General features: G+C 36.6%; 1 protein-coding gene across 1 annotated transcript in view; it reads left to right on the forward strand.

Annotated features, from left to right (window-relative positions):
- Nucleotides 1–14,140, forward strand: part of raraa (retinoic acid receptor, alpha a) — a 286,802-nt gene that overhangs the window by 1,197 nt on the left and 271,465 nt on the right. The gene's annotated exons all lie outside the window — the stretch shown is intronic.

Raw genomic sequence — 14,140 nt, forward strand, 5'->3', positions numbered from 1 at the left:
TTTTCATTCTGTCATCTTATTATCTGTACTTGACTTCAGGGGATTCCCTTAGTTTAGTTTTACGCTTATATTGCACTGTTTATATTAACCGCTTTTGTGAGTAAGGAAATGTGATGATGAATCTGTATTTATGGGGTATAAAAGCGATGAGACAAGAGTATAGAAGTAGGGTGGAAAACTTTGTATCTTGATGCAGAAAGAATGGTCTGCGATTTAACATCAGCAAAAACGAAGGAACTGCTTGTTGTTTTTCTCCAAACTAGAAAGCCTCTCCGCCCGATCACTATTCATGGAGTTGGAGGTGGTGCATGCCAAGAACTACTTGAGGGTCCACATTAACGATAGGTTGGACTGATCATGTAACACAGAGAAGCTATTTGATTAAAGGGCAGTGCAGACCCTTTTTTTTTTTATTTTTTATTTTAGGAGACTGTGCTTCTTTAATTTGGGTAGTGACATCCTTTACTTGTTCTATAACCAGTGGTGTGCTGGGTTGGAATAATCACTTGAAGTGAGACCCACCGAATCAACAAGCTAATTAAGTCAGGCACAGTTATGGGGTGCAATCTCGGAGATAGTAGAGGAACAGAGACTGAATACAAAACTGAGTGCCATAATGAACAATGCTGCACATCCTCCCACTGACACTAACTAACACGGAGTACTTTCAGCCAACAAATTATTCGGCAGAAGTGTGTGAAGAGGCGCTACTGGGCCTCCTTTATACCCAAAGTAATACACATTTATAGTCCCTCAATGCAACTATAACTGTCAAGTTAGGAGTTTTTTTCCCTTTTCTTTCTTTTTAGTCATTCTGGTGTACATTTGAGAGGGGTCTGTTTGTCATAATATAACAACATTTCTTCAGCATCTTGAAAAAGCCAAAATTCCCTTTGGACAACTATAGATTGATCTATCTAGATATATTTATATTTTAATATTTATAAAATTAGAGCGCCCTCTTCTATGTGGTGGTGTGCTGGGGAGGCAGCATTAAGAAGAAGGATGCCTCACGCCTGGACAAACTGGTGAGGAAGGCAGGCTCTATTGTAGGCATAGAGCTGGACAGTTTGACATCTGTGGCGGAGGGACGGGCGCTCAGCAGGCTCCTATCAATTATGGAGAATCCACTGCATCCATTAAATAGTATCATCTCCAGACAGAGGAGCAGCTTCAGCGACAGACTGCTGTCACCGTCCTGCTCCACTGACAGACTGAGGAGATTGTTCCTCCCCCAAACTATGCGACTCTTCAGTTCCACCCGGGGTGGTAAACGTTCACATTATTCAAAGTTATTGTCTGTTTTTACCTGCATTTTTATTACTCTTTAATATTGTTTTTTTTATCAGTATGCTGCTGCTGGAGTATGTGAATTTCCCCTTGGGATGAATAAAGTATCTATCTATCTCTATCTATCTAAAAATGTATTTATTTATTCTTACACTAAATTTCAAACTTGTGTAATTGGTATTTGGACTGAGCCAAAAAGTTTTGAATACATTAATGGCATACACTACCAATCACAAGTCTAGACACACCCAGAAATTTTCATGTTTTTAATCCATCCATCCATCCATCCATTTTCCAACCCGCTGAATCTGAACACAGGGTCACAGTGGTCTACTGGAGCCCATCCCAGCTAACAGGGTGCAAGGCAGGAACCAACCCCGGGCAGGGCGCCAACCCACCGCAGGACACACACACACACACACACACACACCAAGCACACACTAGGGCCAGTTTAGAATCCACAATCCACCTAACCTGCATGTCTTTGGACTGTGGGAGGAAACCGGAGCACCCGGAGGAAACCCACGCAGACACGGGGAGAACATGCAAACTCCACACAAGGAGGACCCAGGAAGTGAACCTGGGTCTCTTTACTGCGAGGCAGCAGTGCTACCACTGCGCCACCGTGCCGCCCCCATGTTTTTAATAAAAAATGATTTTTTTTTATCAATATACAATGAAACTAATTAAAAATATAGCAAAGACATTAGCAGTGTTTGTAATTGCTATTACAATTTGAAATAAAAGATTTTTAATTTACTACTGATATGGCTGTAAAGGCACAGTGTCCTAAAGCGCAGCTCCCTTAGCTTATCCCTAATTAGATTCTTTTAATGCTAATTGATTATTAGAGAAACCTTTTTATAATTGTACTTGCACCGCTGAAACCTCTTGTTTTGTTCCTTTGGGATGCAGGCTGCTAGCGTTTCTAAAGTTCATTTCGGGGTCCAACAATGGCCCAAATGAAACCACTTTCTCAAGAAACATCTCAGTCTATTGTTTTTTGAAGATTGAAGGTTATTCCATGTGACAGATTAAGATACTGAAGATTTCAATGTCTTGTACTGTATTGGGAGAAGATGGCAATCTAGATTTAACCAGGATAGAAAAAGAAGGTCCAGATGGACAACTACATAAGAGGATAAATACATAAGGGTGTAGTTTGAGAAACAAATGCCTTATGGGTCTTCAGTTGTCTTTTTCACTAAATAAATGCCAAATACCAGCGTCATTTGCAAAAAGATAAAGACAACTCTAGGATACTGACCACAATGTGCTTTTCCAGTCATCTTCCATCCAATGTCTGTGGGTTTTTTTCGCCCATTTTAACCTTTTCTGTTTAATTTCATGTTCAGATATGGCTTCTTCTTTGGAACTCTCTATCTAAAGCAGGGGTCCCCAACTCCGGTCTTGGAGGGCCCTGGTGGCTGCAGGTTTTCATTTTAAACCTTTTCTTAATTAGTAACCTGTTTTTGCTCCTAATTAACTTCATTTGAATTAATTTTATTTGACATGCTCTTGAAAACTCGGGCCCCTTAATTGTTTCTTTTTCCTTAACTAGCAGCCAAACAAGCATGAGATACAAAATGAACCAAAACATGATCGGCAAACTGTCCATCATACAGTATCTGAAAATAAATAAAGAAAGATGAAGGTCTCGGGAATGTTGATCTGAACAGAGCTCTTAGAAAAGGGAAAATCAACAACTTTGGCAATGTCTGCTGTTGCACAATGAGAGCAGTAGCAAGGCATGGAATTAAAGAACAGGTTTAATTAACAAGAATCAGCGCCTAATTAAGCAACTGGTTGGAATGAAATTGGTTGGAGTCTGAGGCCCTGACTTAGTTGGCCTTGTGTTAGTTGACTCACTTCACATATCATATCTGTTTGGTTTCCCTGAATTTCTTCATCGTTCCTCTGAATTGCTCCATTTCTTTCCTTAAATGATACCTAATCTTAAAAAAACAAGTCTATTAAAATCAGAGGAAAAGGAGTTAAGTAGTAAAAACTTGTCACTAATTAAGAAAACAGTCAAAATGAAAACCTGCAGCCACTGGGGCCCTCCAGGACCGGAGTTGGGGACCCTTGCTCTAAAGCCAGTTTTCCAGAATTGTTTTTTCTCAGTTACTGAAGTTTAGGAATGCCAATAACTTCTAACCCAGGTGAACAGAATAACAGGATTCAGTGGTGCTAATGTAATTACAAAGGTTTCTCTAATAACCATTAACCAAAAATTGAGTTAAGGGAGTTTACCATTAGGACAGTGAAGGAATGGCTGCTGAAAATGAGGCTTTGCAGTCACAAGTAGTAATAAATGAAAAATCAGTTATTTCCATGCTGTGAATAGGCATTAGAAACACTTTTAATGTCTTGGCTATATTTTTACTTCAGTGTCATGGTATTCTCATAAAAAAAGATATCAATTTCTATCAAAAACATAAAAGTTTATGCGTGTGTCTAGACTTTTGATTGATAGTGTGTATAGAGTATATACTGTAGTGTCCATACCAGAGGTGGTTAAAGTGTTATTTCTAACTTAGCATTTCTATCAGTGTTCCCATAAACACTGCATTCTGCCCTGAGCAGCTTAGGAAGCAGTGTAAAAGACAGTCTCTTCCACTGTATATACCTCACTGCTTCTCTGCACTTCACCTGTGTCAGACTCTGGCCTGAACAAGTCAAGCAGCATAAGAGTAGTTCAGAGTAGAGACTATACCTTAAGAAACCACTTAACCCCAAGTTAGTCACATGAGGCATAGCTGGGATCAACACTAAGCACATACATTCACAGCTTGGAAGTTTATACAGGGCAGCACTGACAGAACTGCACTCCGCTTTACTCAAAGTGCCATGACTACCAAATCTATGGGGTGTGTTGGATGTTCTTTGCCTAGACCTGTGCTAGAAACGCGGATCCAACACCACTTACTTAGTTGGGATTATCAGAAATATTCCCAATTTAGGGAGAACATAGGTTGTGTGGTTCTGACATCTAAGAATCCTACAGCTTGCCAGCATACCAGTGACGGATCTGTGATGCCGAGGTATTGGCAAAAGCAGGTCTGTAGGATATTTTCCTTCTGTTTATATGATATGTTTGTTTAACACCTTGACTGCACTGATGCAAACGTGTTCCTTTTTAATTAATACATCATAGTTAAATGTATGTTAAATAATAGAGGGAACCTATAAGAAATTATTTTGAAGTGTAAAGACTTAAAAGAAGCTAATATATGCCAAACACAAGTCTGAGCAAGAAAAACATATGTTTTGCATGTTCAGCTGTTTGTTAGGGTTCATGATAATATAGTAGTTTAGTAGTATTTGTAATCAATGGTGTGTGAACACTTCCAAACCGAAAATAAGCTATGAATAGGTAGAGTTGTCATTCTGGTTTGTTTTTTTGAAAATACCCTGCATAGTAAGCATGTTGATTTAGTAATTACTGTGAAACAAAATCAAAGTAACAAAAACATTCAGTATATGTATTAGATAGATTGTGGTTTATTGATCCCAAAGGGAGATTCCCATACTCCAGCAGCAACACAGAGCAAAGTGCAAACTGTTACTTAAATGCACAGCACAGAATTATGCATATAATATATCTGGTGTTAAGATGTTTTACATAGAACATCACTAAGGAAATACCGTCTCTACACCATGGTGTCATTCGTCCATCTTCCTGACCCACTTATCCAGGACAGGGTCGTGGAACAGATGGAGACCATCCCAGCAACCATCGGACACAGGGCAGGAGCAACACCTGGGCAAGGTACCAGCCCACCATAGAGCGATGTACACACACAAATTGTCATGCCCAAACACTCCAGGGCCAGTTTGGCAATGCCAATCCACCTAACCTGCATGTCTGTGGACTGTAGGGAGGACATCTACACAGACAAGGCGAGGACATGCAGACTCCATGCTGGGAACACTCGGGACATGAACCCTGGTCTCTGCATTGTGTGACAGCAGCGCTACCACTGTGCTGGCATTCTGCCCACCACTGAGTCCGTCATGATGAAGTAAATGAGTGTAATTAATTTATTATGGATTGATTGTTGTTAATTTTATAAGAAACAGGTTTGAGAAGTTTATCGTAATTGTGTGCAACAAACAGTTGCCGGTTTGTAATGTGCATGTTCTCCATGTGTCTGTGTAGTTGTGTTTTTTTTTTTTTACCCCCCCCAATTTCACATTCCCATAGAGCTGAGTTTAGGTTAACTTGTTGTTCTGAGTTGGCACTGTGTATGTGTGTGCGCAGGAGTGGGCCAAGCAACTGATTGGTTCATGGTTTGTTCTTGTCTTGACTTTGGACCCCAGTGTCCCCAAATTGTGGCTTTGAAGATGTTACTTCAGTTTTATGCATATGTGTGGTTGTTAGTATGTACAAAAAGAAGAAATGGGTAGTGTTGTTTACAAACATGTAGCGTAGTTGTTATATAACTTTTGTTTATTTATATAAGTATGAGGTATAAAGAGAATATGTTAAAGCTCTCTGGAAGCCACATGGTGAATTTAGTATCATGTAGCCATCTTCATCTTTCCTGTCTGAAAGCCTGTTCTGTTTTTTGTGCCAACCCCCACACCCCCAACTTTTTCACTCCAGTTTTATTGTATAATATTCTCCTGTATCATTTACTCCACAGTGTCATTGCCATCATTTTCCTGTTTGGCCTGCAAAGCTCTTTGCAAGTGCCAATTTAACTGTGAAAACATTTCAGTTTTGAATATTCTGTTCTACTTTTAATGCCAAGTTGAATACTGAATGAGAGAGCTGTTTTCTTTTTGTGATGTGGTGAATTTTTGCTTGCACTTAATATTACGAATGAGTAGATAATTTTTTCTCTCTTCACTTTTTGCTGTACATTTTGAGTCAACTTCTGATAGCAATCAATAGTAATCTAATAACATTTATCTTTAGGTATTAAAGCAATATGTCATTGTTTTTGGCAATAAGTAAAACTCTGAGCTGCTGCATTTCAATGAAAATCTTCTTATTCTCTGCCTCTTAGACTAGAAACTGTCATGCTTAAATCATTTGATTTAAGATTCAGAGCTTTTATGGTAGACCTCAAAGTAGTTGTTATTTTAACTCTCGTTAAGGCAGCACAGTGACACAGTGATTGGCTTAGTCGACTCTGTATGTGATTGTATGCATTAGTGTGCACTGTTAATGGATTGATGTTTGGTTATAACCTTGTAACTGACGAGGCTGGGGTAAGCTGCTGCCCCAAAACCCTGAATTGTGAATAATCAATAGATAACATGACTGGTAGTTACTGTTTTCAACTCCTCTATAATTAAAGTGCTTTTTTTTATTTTTATTGGATATTATTTACACAAAGCAATATCGTGCAAGATTTTTAGTAGTGGCATCTGCTAGTAGTAGACTGTAAACCACAAAGGTGCTGGTTCAGTCTTCTCCACTCATCCATAGTGTAAGCCTATTTATTAATCTGCTTGAATTCCAATTGCAAAAATATGTAGTCAACCAGTTGTATTATAGCTCTCTGTTTATAAGGCATCATGTAAGAGTATTTTCAATTCAAACAGGAATTACAATGTAAATGTTGATTTGGTATCTGTTTGGGAATGTTTTGCATGGCTAAAACGTTGGTCTGATAATTCCCATTCTTAATTTTCATATGCAGACTAAAGAAGGGTTATTGGTAAATGAAGTAAATTGGAAACATTTTCAATAATTGATCTTGCACTATTTTCAAATTCATGTCTTCCCTATATAGATTTAAATTGTATTTAGCTTGCAGGACTTCTGTTGGTAAAATGTTTCATCAACAACATTTTATTTGTCAAGGCAAAACCAAATGATGTTTGAATCAATAGACATCATCTGGAATGAGTAAAGTGAAAAAGAAAAAAAAATGCGTTTGATGCTTCATACCCGAAATAAAATAATCTGATGTTATTTCGTTCAAAATTACATTTTAATAGTACATATTTTAAACAAAGAACCATATGTGAAGGTTCAAATTAAATTTAAGCCAAGCCAAAAATGGCCTTGAGTGTAACTGGAACCAGCATTATTTAAATTATAATATGGGTAGACTTGTGTTTGCTTTGAAACTATATTTGGTTAAATATGTTGTATTTAGAAAGCGAATACATACATAATGAGGATGTAGGGTACTTTTGTACAAAGTGTATTTTTTCAGTTTAATTTGTTTACAAATGTAGCTGCAAACCCATTTTGAATTTTAGATTCTAAAATTAAAACTGATTTTTAAGTATTTCCACATAAGCCAAGATATATATATCTATATATATATATATATATATATATATATATATATATATATATATATATATATATATATATATATATATATATATATATATATATATATATATATTAATGCCATAAACTGCATATTATATTTAAGTTGAAGTCACCATGACAGACTCGCAGTTAAGAGAAAATTTTGAAGGAATATTCCATAATCTGTTCAGTTTTACTGCAGTGTGGTTGATTGATTTCTCACTCAGAGCTGCTCATGCCTTGTGCCTGGTGCTGGCAGGATAAGCTGTGGCTCCTTTCAGGGTTTTTTACTACCATCACTTTTTTATGTTTGTGTGGGTTTTCTCTGGGCATTGCATTCCAAAGTCAAACTACCCTCATGTGAATGACTCTTAATGTACATGTGTGTTTTTCTGTGTACTCTGTGTTGGTTCCTGTATTGTGGCAAAGCTGGCAGATTAGTCTCGAATTCCCCATCTTGCTGTATTTGTGAGTATGTGTTCAGAAAATGGACACTTACTTTCTTAAGAAGGCTTCTTACTTTACACTGTATGTTACACCATAAGACAACACAGTCTTTGTGAAATTGAATGTTTCTCGCATATTCATTCTTGCCCAACAGATTTGCCACCACGGCTACGTTTCCAGGCAGCCCTTGGCGTTTTTAACCACTTCAGTTTTTCATAACCAGATCTCTCAGCCTCCACAGGTCATTTGAGATTGTCTTTATAATTGCTGAAAAACCCAATTGCCCCTACTGCAAGATGGCATTTCTGAAGGCAGCAATGTAGTGTATATTTAAGTTGCTTTGCAGATTTGTTTATTTTATCTTCAGTTTTGGGTTTATAAGATACTTGTGCTATTCACAGCCTAGGGCCGACATTTTGTAGTGTCTTTTAATAAGTTATTTCTTGGTGGCTTTGTTGCCATTTGGTATATACATATATACATACATTATATATATAATACTTATGACCAGTTTTTAAATTAATAATATGTAGACCAGCCAGGGTTAGTAAATATATTGCATTTGGAAAATGGAAAAAAAATATAAGGATACTAAAAATAGGGACTATTAAGTATACTTTTGGGATGTGAAAGGAAACCAGAATACACTGAGGAAACCCATACCCGTGTAGGAAGAACATGCCACCTTCATACAGAGTGTGCCTGGCCTTTTCTGTTCTCCAGGAACTGCGAGGCATCAACGCAAACCACTGCACCACCATTGACTTAACAGACTTACTGTATACCAACCATTGGACCTTCAGTGCATACTCCCAACAAACCTCCTCCTCCTTCAGCTAGCCACCAAATTTGGGTTTTTCATTTGGTCTCCAAATATTGCGTACTACCTCCACATCTAGTTTCTCAATCTGCCTTTGGGCTGTTCCCTGCAACAGGAATTTTCATGCTGTACCTGTTTTTTTAAGTAATAGAGTACATGAAAGAGATATTTTACTAGGACCCACTTTATTATTTTTTTTCTGACCAGGAAATTCTCCTGTTGTAAATTTTTAAAACTAAACTACAAGTCCCTATTATTTAAACTTAAAATTCAATCAGTTCAGTAGTTTCTCAATGGTGTAATTTTCATTGCCTAGTGCAGATAATTTCTAATAATAACAAAAGAAAGATTTGTCTGTGTTAAACAATCCAGCAAAGTACCAAATCTGTTTCATAAAACAAGTTTCAGTTTGGAGTGGCTATTGTTCAATATGGAAGATATCAACATATTAATTGAAGAAAGAAACCTGTCCACATCTAGGACAAGTTTGGTAAAATGTCTTTGAGACAGAAACCAGGCAGGAGGAAGCTTGTCCATTGTGTCTTTTATTTACTCTACAGCAAATGCTGAAGAGGGAGCATTTATCACAGTAGCCTGGTACAGAATGGCCAAAGAAATAAGGTCAGAGGTCCATTTTACAAACAAATGAATTTACATAACAGTGATGATTAATGCATACATATACTCTGATTGATTTGTTGGCTTTCTCCCAAATAAGTTGTCCAAATAAAAGTATTTTACTACACTCTAGTTCTTCTCGTATCTCGTACCCTTGAAATCTCTGTGCATGTGATAACTGTAGAGCCTGGTTGTTTACAGGATATCTGCTGATCTCTTAATCATCTCCTGTTACATTATAAGTATTACATCAACTAATCTCCTAGTACATTCTTGTCTTTAGTTTACTTAACCATTTCAGTAGTTCTCTTCAAGCTTTTTGAAAACAAATGCTTATATATTTCATTGTGCACTGCAAACCAAAATACTTAACTATTGTTACCCACAAACTGTTCTCTCACATCAAAACTCTCAAAGCCGGATTAAAAAAAAAAAGTTCAATCTTGTAAATGGTGAAGATTGTCCACTCATTTCATTAGAAGTTTTAATAATCATTGGGTAGGTATGTGTTTTTACATGCTCAACCCTGCAGTAAATTACCCAATCATACAGCATATTTTCCAGTTTTTTGTTTTGTCCTGTATTTATTCAGCAGATTTTGGTAAAAATCAATGATGTCATCTAGCCACCTTGTAATTCACTAGTCAGGTCATTATATTTTGAGCACCTCATTCTAACTAAAATTGGGTTTTCTTTAGCCAAACTAACTACAATTGACGTTTTATATTTCCATGTGCAACAGCCTTCACAGATAAAACATAATGAATTGTTTGAGCTATTTTTGTAAAGTGTGTATTTTTAACCTACTAATATTTAGTTTGTGTAGCTGTGATTCCTTCTAACAAACCTATTCCCAGTGATTATAAAGGGCTCCACTTTATCAGTTTAGTAGAGGAAGATATACTCTATGTATGATGCCCTGGTCCAGATCTGGGAGGAGATCCCCCCCCAGGACACCATCCATCGTCTCATTAGGATGTTGTCAGGCATGGATACAAGCACGTGGGGGCCATACAAACTACTGAGTATGATTTGGAGTTGCTGCAATGAAATTTGGCAAAATGGACTCGCCTGCCTGCTGCATCATTCTTTTCACTTTGATTTTTGGGGTGTCTTTGAATTCGGCCCTCTGTAGGTTGATAATTTTCATTTCCATCAAACGATGTGGCATCCTTTCATTCCTAACACATTACCATTTCAGTCCATATAACTAGAGATATCCAGCAGGATTTTTTTCCCCATTGAGATCTGATGTGTTTTCAAAGTGTTCCTTTAATTTTTTTGAGCAGTTTATATATAATATATCTATATCTATATCTCAATCATGATGTCTTGTAGTTAAGATTGACATTTGCCACTCAAAAATACTGCCATTTGCTGCTTTTTACTCCTGTTTGTTTTTACTCTGGTACAACAGAGTTTTTTTTTTAAATCTCACAGGCAGGGCCGGATTTATATGAAAAGAGGCCCTAGGCTATTCCACTTATGAGGCCCTTTCACCTTCCATTTTTAAGTTTGTAAATTACATGAGAGATAATAAAATTTTGCTAACAATTTGAATGTAGGCCCCTCTTGATCTTGAGGCCCTAGGCTGAAGCCTAGTTAGCCTATAGGAAAATCCGGCCCTGCTCACAGGCTCCTGCCAAGTAATTTCAGTATTATATGGTACAGGTTACTTATCTAGTGTTTCATCATTAAAAAAACTCCTGTTTGGGAAGTCAGTGTTAGGTGGTATTTCTTCCACTAATCTTGAAACAAGCACATCAGGGTTGTGCATTTACTCATCAATATTTTCTCAGAATGCAGTGTCTTTTACGTTATTAGTACCTTGTGACAAGCATAGAATGCAACAATCACCAGCTCTGTTTGTTGGAAGTGGAGTAGCACCCTGTTATCTAGAAATCGTAGTTAATTATAGGCCGAGTAAACATATTTTTCATACTAATAAATGAGATTACGGTAAAGGACATCTATCATCACCATCATTGTATCACTTGGTGAGTTCCAAAATGGATTTTCTCCATTTACCACAATCCTTTTTTTAACTCCATTAATGTCCAGTCCCACTGCATTGATAGTTGTAGTTATAATCTGTTTGTGATTGCTCACAATTTTTTTACCTTGCGGTTTGCAACAATCCAACTAACAATTCTTGCCTTCTGCCCTGTTCATGTGCTTATGCTCATACTGTCACAACCTGTTCTTTGCCAAAATCTGCTTCAATCAACACTTCATCAGCAATGTTTTCCTCAGACACTTCAGTTATCTTTTATCACTACTTTTACATTTGCAGATTCATCTAACAAAATTATTCTGTTTCTCAGCTGAAATTGTTTGTTCATCACTTTGTTTTTTATGAATGTATATATTAGCGGCGATGTGTGAAAAGCAGATATTGTATAGAATACCTAGGAAATGTATAGAATGTGTGGTGTATTTAGGCAAAGCATGTAATGTCTGTGTTACTTTAATATGCTATGCACTTTCTCTAGGCATTGTATAGAACAGTAAGCCGGTTTGCCTTTTGGCATTGCATAGAATGCCTAGGAAATGTTTGAAATTTTAATCGTTTGCTACTTTGATGTTCCCTTTTCACCATTCTATAGATTTCCTAGACATTCTACACAATGCCTAATTTCACACATTGATAGTAACATATACACTGCATACCACGACGCTGGTCTAACACATATCTTGTAGATTTTACATCTCACCTGATTGTCTCTATTTCTGTCACACATGACGTCTCTGATCTTGCACCGGCCTTCTTTCAGTGTGCATACTCAGCCAACACACTTGCAGCGTTACAATTTCCATTCATCTATGGTTGCTTCTATTCTCTTCAATAAGGCATAGAGTTAAAAACAATCCACAATATGTGTATTAAAATAAATGCAGCAGACAATGCAACATTATTCAAATATTTTGTTATAAATTCAGGAGCTGAATGGCAAATTATATAAGCATTGCTTTCATCAGTTTACTCACAGGCAAAATTATATTCTAAGCATAATGTTTCTTAAGTTGATCAAGATTTTACTTATTTTGTAAAGAGGTTGTGATTTGTGTTTGCATGTCATGTTTAATATCCAGTGTGTAGTTCATTGCTGTATATCGATATTTCATAATACAGCCATCATGGGACCAGTTCAAAAGGTAGATAAGGTGCCTTAATGATAGTGTTGTTTCAGGTTATTTGAAAATCCACTTTAATCATATATTATTGAAAGAAAGGTAGATCTTTTCACGGGCAGAATGTCTCCTTTTGTAAAGTTGCTCACACACTGGTGAGAATCGGTTCATGTTTTTTTTTTTTTTTATGTTCTCTTCAAAATATTCTGTAAATATTATAAATGCTATAAATAGTCAAAACACTATTGCTGTACTAATACTGGTAGGTTTTGATAAATATCTGCAGTCCTTTCACATGAATGAAAACATTGCACTCAGCTTTTTTGTTTGTTTCATTTAGCAAACAGGGTGATGATGTTGACCTCGGTATTAGTGAAAGACATTGATTTAGTTTGATTTATTTGATTAAAATTCTGACGCTTCATTCATTTATCCTGGTGTTGCATTGATGTTAAAGGCTACAGCTGATATGTTAGTAGAGTGTGGGGAGGATTTATGTGTAGACTGCAAGTAGATAAAAAAAGATAATGTGCACATTTTTCTCCATGTTTCCTGAGCACCCAACTCTATCATAAATTTTTCATTTTTTCCATTCTTTTAAACGGCCTAAGTCCTTCTAGACACCTAAGGAAAATCAAAGTCATTACCTTTCTGAATCCTATATTTGTGTATTATATGCAGTATTTAAAATATTTCAGAAATTTCCTTATCCACATTATTAATGCAGACAGACTAACAGCAGAATGTACCTTGTTGACAAGATAAACGGCCTTGCTGTTGTCACTGAAGTACTTTTTGATGAAAGGCATCAGTGATGTGCTTATCATAGACTTCACTGGAGTGAAGGACTCAGCAAATCCATCTCCAACCACTGCTTCACTATTAGTAGAGACGGATTCAATCAATATCATTCCTAAAGGAATTGGTCTGTGTAACATGAAACAGATACATACTGTATATGCAGATGACATAATTTCATTCACTAAACCTGGCATATTTTCTAGCAGAAAGACACGATCCTTTGAAATTTGGAAACTTGTACATCTTGCTGTTCCAGCTGTACATTAAATAGAACCATTTTAGGTTTCCAAAACACCTTTAATAAATTTTGTCTGTTTTTCAGTGCACATCTCAGTAAAGTGGAAAAAATTTCAGGTTTATGTTGTAGAAACTAAAGCAAGACCATAATAGCTTCCTTTATCAGTTACGTGGTGAAGAAACTCCTCTACACTTTTGAGTTCCACACTGACATGCTCATGATTTATTAACAATTATCACCCTCCCCTGGATGGCATGATGCAGAAAAAAAACATCACCATGAAGTGGAAAAGTGACTTTTGTATGAGTTCATCATCTTAATATTCAACACAGAACTGTTCCCAAGTTCATGATATTCCTCATGAAAGTAATTTATATCTACGTCCATTTAGTGCAAACCATAAGTGCCTCCACTTCTTACATTAATAGTTTTCCTTCTCCCTGTACGTTAAAGTATATAAATTTGTATTTTTCTCTCCAGTTCACTTCATTTATTCACAACTAGAACCTGAGTA

This window comes from Erpetoichthys calabaricus, chromosome 14 (assembly GCF_900747795.2).
Source record: "Erpetoichthys calabaricus chromosome 14, fErpCal1.3, whole genome shotgun sequence".
Taxonomy (NCBI): Eukaryota; Metazoa; Chordata; class Cladistia; order Polypteriformes; family Polypteridae; genus Erpetoichthys; species Erpetoichthys calabaricus.